Source organism: Curcuma longa, unplaced genomic scaffold (assembly GCF_044706935.1).
Source record: "Curcuma longa cultivar G26 ecotype Majalengka, Jawa Barat unplaced genomic scaffold, ITB_CL_G26_1.1 contig_18669, whole genome shotgun sequence".
NCBI lineage: Eukaryota > Viridiplantae > Streptophyta > Magnoliopsida > Zingiberales > Zingiberaceae > Curcuma > Curcuma longa.
Genome location: NW_027430871.1, coordinates 34301 through 41261, shown reverse-complemented (window position 1 = coordinate 41261; position 6961 = coordinate 34301). Strand labels below are relative to the sequence as shown.

Sequence of the window (6961 nt, the reverse complement as noted above, 5' to 3'; positions counted from 1 at the left end):
CCCACGCGAACTTGGCGACGAATACACTATTCATCGCCAATTTGGCGACGAATAAGAAATTCGTCGCCAAATCGGCGACGAATAAGAAATTCGTCGCCAAATCGGCGACGAATAAGAGATTCGTCGCCAAATCGGCAACGAATATGTTTTTCGTTGCAAAACTTCACTAAAATCTGAATTTTCCCTTTCTTCTCCCACGCGAACTTGGCGACGAATTTAATTGTTCGTCGCCAATTTAGCGACGAATTTTATTATTCGTCGCCAAATTGGCGACGAATTTGGCGACGAATTCTGATTCGTCGCAAAACTTAACCCTAGATCCGAACTTTTCTTTTTCTTCTCCCACGCGAACTTGGCGACGAATGTCCGATTCATCGCCAATTTGGCGACGAATTGCATTGTTCGTCGCCAATTTGGCGACGAATTGTATTGTTCGTCGCCAATTTGGCGACGAATGTGATTATTCATCGCCAATTTGGCGACGAATTTCGGCTGACGAAGTCTGGTTCGTCGCAAAAAACTTACTAAATCCCTAACTCCGAACTTTTCTTTTTCTTCTCCCACGCGATCGAAGTTTCTGCCGCAGCGAAGTTTCTGCCGCAGCTCTCGCCGAAACTCCTCTCCCTCGCCGGATCTCTCTGCACTCGCCGGATCTCTCACTCGCCAGATCTCTCTCCCTCGCCGGAGCTCTCCCTCGGCGGATCTCTCCCTCGCCGAAGCTCTCCCTCGCCAGATCTCCTCCCTCGCCGAAGCTCTCCCCTCGCCGGATCTCGCTGATTTCTGGTCGAGTTCTCTCCGAAATCTTTCCTCCTCACGTGGTAAGCTTCCTCCTTCCTTTTTGTTTTTTTTTCCTATGTTTTTCACCGCCGGCGCTGCTGGAGAGACGATCGGGGTTCCTCTCTGGCTCCCCTCTTTTGGACGTCGGAAAGGTCCCAATCCTGCAGCGGGCTTGGTCGTCCTCGACTTCGCCTCCTCTGAGTCGGCGGTTTGTCGTGTCGTTCGCGAAAATCAATCAGCTTTGCTAGACCTAGGATCAGAAGATTCGGAATTCACGCCGAGGCCTCCGCCGATACCGCTGTCGCTGAAGCGGATGTCGACTTTGAATCCCTCTTTTCGGAGAGCGCTGTGGTGGATTCGCTGAGGAAGCAAGGGAAGAAGAAGTCGAATACCGGGGCGTCAAGCGTATCGTCGGGGGTTAGGTTAGAAAACATCAGCAAAAGCTTTAAAGGTGTGACATTGCTGAAGGACGTCAGCTGGGAGGTCAAGAGAGGGGAGAAAGTGGGCCTTGTTGGAGTTAACGGTGCCGGGAAAACTACCCAATTGAGGATAATTGCTGGACTGGAGGAGCCTGACTCGGGGAATGTGATTAAAGCGAAGGAAAATATGAAGATTGCGTTCTTGAGCCAGGAGTTCGAGGTTTGCCCTAGCAGGACAGTCAAGGAAGAATTTTTGAACGCATTTAAGGAAGAGATGGAGGTCGCGCAGAGGTTGGAAAAGGTACAGAAGGCGTTGGAGAGCTCGATAGAGGATCTGTCCTTGATGGGGAGGCTATTGGATGAATTGGATTTGCTCCAAAGAAGAGCTCAGGATCTAGACCTAGATGAAATAGATGTAAAAATTAGTAAGTTAATGCCCGAGCTTGGATTTGTGCCAGAGGATTCAGATCGGTTGGTAGTTTCATTCAGTAGTGGATGGCAGATGAGAATGTCTCTTGGGAAAATTCTACTTCAGGTAAGGGTGTCTGTATGCTGTGCATTTTCATTTTACTGGAAAAGGAAACACATTTACTAAAGAAATTCTTGCATGTTGAATAAATTCAACCTCATGGATTTTTGAGTTTCTCTTTGCTAATATAAAAGTTTTAGTGTTAAAAATTGAATGTGAAGCTGTTCAGTGGCGTAAACTTGTTAAAGATTATGTTTGGATCTTCTGTTTATTGGCAGGTGAAATTTTGCTGTTACTTTGTATTGGTGAACTTGTACAGAGGACAAATTAGCTTATCAGTCTGTTTATGTTGAAAATATACTTTTTGGTTGCTTTGAGTTTATCATGTTTTAATTTGTTTTGCACTTGTTTTCACAGTTGTACAAATTTTTATGAAAGTTCATAATTGCATATACTAATTGTTGGAAAAGAATTTAAAACAATATATTGTCTCTCAGGAGTTACTTGTCAAACTGCAGCTCAGCTTATCTTGTTCAAACTGCAGCTCCATTATGATAATGCTCAGAGAAAACCTATCTGATTATCATTAGTTCAAGGTTGACTTGACACCCTTTGGTTTTGTTTTTTCAGCTTACCTTTTGTCCTGCTTGATTGCCATCACATACAATAGTTTTCTGTGCTAAGTTCATAGTCAAACTATATTCATTTGTGCCTCACCAGTCGAATTATGCTCATTTTATTTTCTGTGAGTTTTATGTAGTAAGCATTGTGGTTTTTTTCCTGTAAATTATGGTTGCAGGATCCCAGACTTGCTGCTTCTTGATGAGCCCACAAATCACCTTGATCTAGATACAATTGAATGGCTGGAAGGCTATTTGAACAAGCAAGATGTGCCTATGGTTATCATATCCCATGACAGAGCTTTCCTTGATCAGTTGTGCACAAAAATCGTGGAAACTGATATGGGAGTGTCCCGAACATTTGTGGGTAACTACTCTGAGTATGTGCTGGCAAAAGCAGCATGGGAGGAAGCTCAATATGCAGCATGGGAGAAGCAACAGAAGGAGATTGAGCATACCAAGGACTTAATAAACAGATTAGGGGCTGGGGTTAATGCTGGTCGGGCAACTAGTGAAGAGAAGGTAACAAGGATCTTGTTTGTGTGTGTTAGGTTATAAATATGAAATTCTAATTTGTGGTTACTAGAGGTAATGGTTTAGTCCTACATGATATATTTGGTCATCAGTGTTACATCAAGAGGCCTATATGATGTAGCTGAACTGGATTGTGGATACAACAGAAATATTACCCCTCTCAGCAAGTCCCCTTCTAGGATTTGAGTTTTATTCTTGATATCCTATGGAGGAAGCTGTGGTTTTAATGTGACAACCCAGCCTTCCTCCATCTCCATGTGCCATAAAGTATAATTCTCTTCATAATTATTAATGGTTCTCTTACATGAGATGTTTAATCATCAAGTGTTATGTTTATATATAAGTGTAATGTTTTTTTTTGGAACAGCAAATAACATGTTCATTTTTGATTCGGTAGTTAAATATATGCTTTAGGATAGTAATTCTAATACATTAAGTTAAACATGGAGATGACTTTGAATAAATCAGCCATTTTAGAATTAGCAAGATGAGTATGTAGTTAAAGTTTCTAATGTTTCTTCAATACAGTACTTCCAAGCTTTATATCTGAATGCTCACTATGCTTATTTTGTGGCAATTTCTAACTGCCTCATTGTGATCTCACATCAGAAATTAGAGAAACTTCAAGAAGAAGGACAAATTGAGAAGCCTTTTCGGAGAAAGCAATTAAAAATTAGGTTCCCTGAGCGTGGCAGAAGTGGGCGGATGGTCTTAACTCTAAAGAATCTAAATTTTGGATATGATGATAAGGTAAGCAATATCCCTTTGACATCTTAGTATAATGTGTGGCTACTAGGCAATGTTCTTATTAGTAAGAAAGAGAAGTCACACCTATGCATGTCATGTACCATGGCACTTAAACTTTTTTTTTTTAATTTAGTAACTATTTTTCTGGATCTGATATGGCAGGTATTGTTTAATAACGCAAATCTTTTGGTTGAGAGAGGTGACAAAATAGCTATTCTTGGTCCAAATGGATGTGGAAAGAGTACTTTGCTTAAGCTAATTATGGGCTTGGAGAAGCCTGTAGGTGGAGATATTTTGCTTGGAGAGCATAATGTGTTGCCAAATTATTTTGAACAAAACCAGGTTGGTTTGATCTGACTTACTTCCACCTCTTCTTTTTACCACTTTAGTTGCTTGGTGATGCAATCGATAGAGCAGAAGATAGCAAGATATTGATGATTTCTTAGAGAACAAATGTTCTAAGTTCTCAACATATTACAATTACATATTTCATCAGTTATGCTCAGTTCCATGTCCAATTTGCTTAATAGCTTTATATGGATTGTGGAATTATTTTTGCTAATGGTCCTTGATAATTCCTTTATCCGACTTAAATTTTTTTCTTTGATATGTTGTTTATTGTTACCTCACAATTTCTTAACAGGCAGAAGCACTTGATCTTGGTAAGAGTGTGCTTGAGACAGTTGAGGAGGCTGCAGAGGATTGGAGAATAGATGACATAAAGGGTCTCCTTGGTCGTTGTAACTTCAAATCAGACATGCTTGACAGAAAAGTTTCTCTTTTGAGCGGTGGAGAAAAGTTATGACCTTGACATCTATTTGCAAACTCTCACTGGAATTTTTTGTCCTCTATTGCAAATTGTTTATGCTTATGCTAAATATCTTAAGCAGCTGATAGGCCTCTGTTGTTTCAGGTGGTAGTAAATCACCTTTTTGAAAAGCAATTTTGGTGTGATGTTTTCAAAGCTTTTAAAAAATATTTTAACAGCATCATTTCCATTTTGTGTTAGCTATTTGATATGCAGAACACAATTACGCAGCAAGGAGTCTGCTGTTGTTTCAGTTGGTAGTCAAAATTTCCCACCTTTCCAGAACCAATATTGGTCTAATGTTTGAAAAGCTTTTAAATTCTTCTCCCATCACCTGAAAATTAGAACAAGCAAAAGCACATATTGTTCTCATAAAATCACTGTTTCTTGCTACCATTGTCCTTTTGTTTCTCTATATTTGTTGTCTACTGATAGTATGCCCTATAATACAATGTTTGCTGAATATTGTTTACCATTGATAACATGTCTATATATTCTTCATTCTGTTACGTACCATTCACAAGATGCCTGTAGATATTAATGAAATCTTCTGACCTATGTTTACTTCCTCATTTCAGGCACGACTTGCTTTTTGCAAATTTTTGGTAAAACCATCTACTTTGTTAGTTTTAGATGAACCTACCAACCATTTAGATATACCATCAAAAGAGATGCTAGAGGTATCTTTTTCAACCCAGCATTTGGTTTTCCTCTACTATGACTTATTGTTTGCAGTTATTAACTTGAAATCTGCTGAAACTTCTGTTATCATGGAACAGGAAGCTATATCTGAGTATCAAGGTACTGTCATCACTGTTTCGCATGATCGTTACTTTATAAAACAGATTGTGAATAGAGTAGTGGAGGTGAAAGATGGGCAATTGCAAGACTATGTTGGTGATTACAATGTAAATTTCTGTGCTTCAGATATCTATTCGAGCAGTTTACTTTTAGAAGGTTATATAAATGCTTTATCATGTTTCTCAAAACTATTACGTGCTGATATTATGTGTTTTCTCAAAGGACCATGAAGAGTATCATTGAATTTTTGATTTACACGTGAGGATCATGTCATTTACTTTTATCTTCTTCATGCAAATAGTTTACTTGCATTTTGTTCTAAGGCTGATTACACTCTTTAGCTTATTTATAGCCACAAAAGCATTTATGAATTCCTTTGTAATCTTCCAACAGTATTATCTGGACAAGAATCTTGAGGCTAGAGAAAGAGAACTAGAATGCGAGGCTGCTCTTGAGGAAAAGGCTCCGAAAATAAAAGCCAAATCTAAGATGTCGAAGGTGGAACTTTTATCAACTTTTCAATTAGAGAGGGAAATCGTTCTTGATGTTTCTCTGACACCATGATTGCCACCTTCCACTTTACACAGGAGGAGAAAGAAGCTAGAAAGAAGCAAAAGGTGATGGCTTTTCAACAAGCAAAAGCGAAGTCTAAAGGATTGAAGAATGCAAAGCGCTGGAAGCGATGACAACAAAGGAACGAAAATAATCCGTGGCGCTTGAACAACAATAAAGTACCTGATTCACGCACACAATACTATCAACACTATAATTTAAAAAGGTCACATTTGTACATAATACATACACCTCTGAGCAAGCATATACTTGCCGCAGGGCTCACATACTATCAACACCTCTGATTAGTCCTTGTGGGTCGTTATCTATTACAATAAATGGAAAGCTAGAGTTTCAGATAATCTGTTGTAAGCTGTACATTGTATTAGCATTCATTGAGATGCACTTGGCCTCCAGTTGCTTGGGCTTTATATGCATTAGTTATATGCTCCATTAAAAGAGACATCTGCCATTTCTTGGAGCATGAGTTGTGGCTGCACCTTTTGTGTACCATATCATGGTGTACTGTAGTTGCCCTCAATGCACTTTGTATAAATTTTATTCAGTTTAACCATATCGAATGAACAATCTAGTTCAGTGTACTCTTTTCTGAGAAAATAAAAGAGGCATCGTATGTTTAAGCGACTATAGGCATATGAGTTTTTCTCTCTTCTTCATGTCTCGGATGTTTTTTTTTTCCTTTCTCTTTTCTGTTCTTGTTGAAATGCAAATACGTTGTTAGCATGTGAATAGAAAGATACTCGTTTGTGTCATACTTTGAGTTTATTAGATTAGCATTGGTGGGTTTCCACGGGCATAGCCGAGTTGATATTCAGGTGGTAGAATTATAGCATAAGAGTAAAGTTCGACTCCCTTAGAGAATAAATTCCTTCCACTTAAGAGACAGTTCGGTATCATGATTTACCACTCTTTCATAGGTCTCAGAGCAGATCGTAGAGAGGTGTCTCGGATGAGTGTTATATTTTTTTACAACATAGATTACCATTGGTGAAGGGGAGTCTTGGCGCAACGGTAAGGTTGCTGCCATGTGACCTAGAGGTCACGGGTTCAAATCCTGGAAACAGCCTCTTGCCAAAGGCAAGGTAAGACTGCGTACAATGGATCCTTTCCCCGGACCCCGCATGGCGGGAACTTCGTGCACCGGGCTGCCCTTTATAGATTACCATTGGTGGTAACATTCAAAGTTCATTTTTAAAAAATATTCAGATATTGC

General features: G+C 39.4%; 1 pseudogene; it reads left to right on the top strand.

The window, feature by feature from the left end:
• The first annotated feature begins 574 nt into the window (after nt 1–574).
• LOC141816939 (ABC transporter F family member 5-like) lies at nt 575–6328 on the top strand (annotated as a pseudogene).
• The last annotated feature ends 633 nt before the right edge of the window (nt 6329–6961 follow it).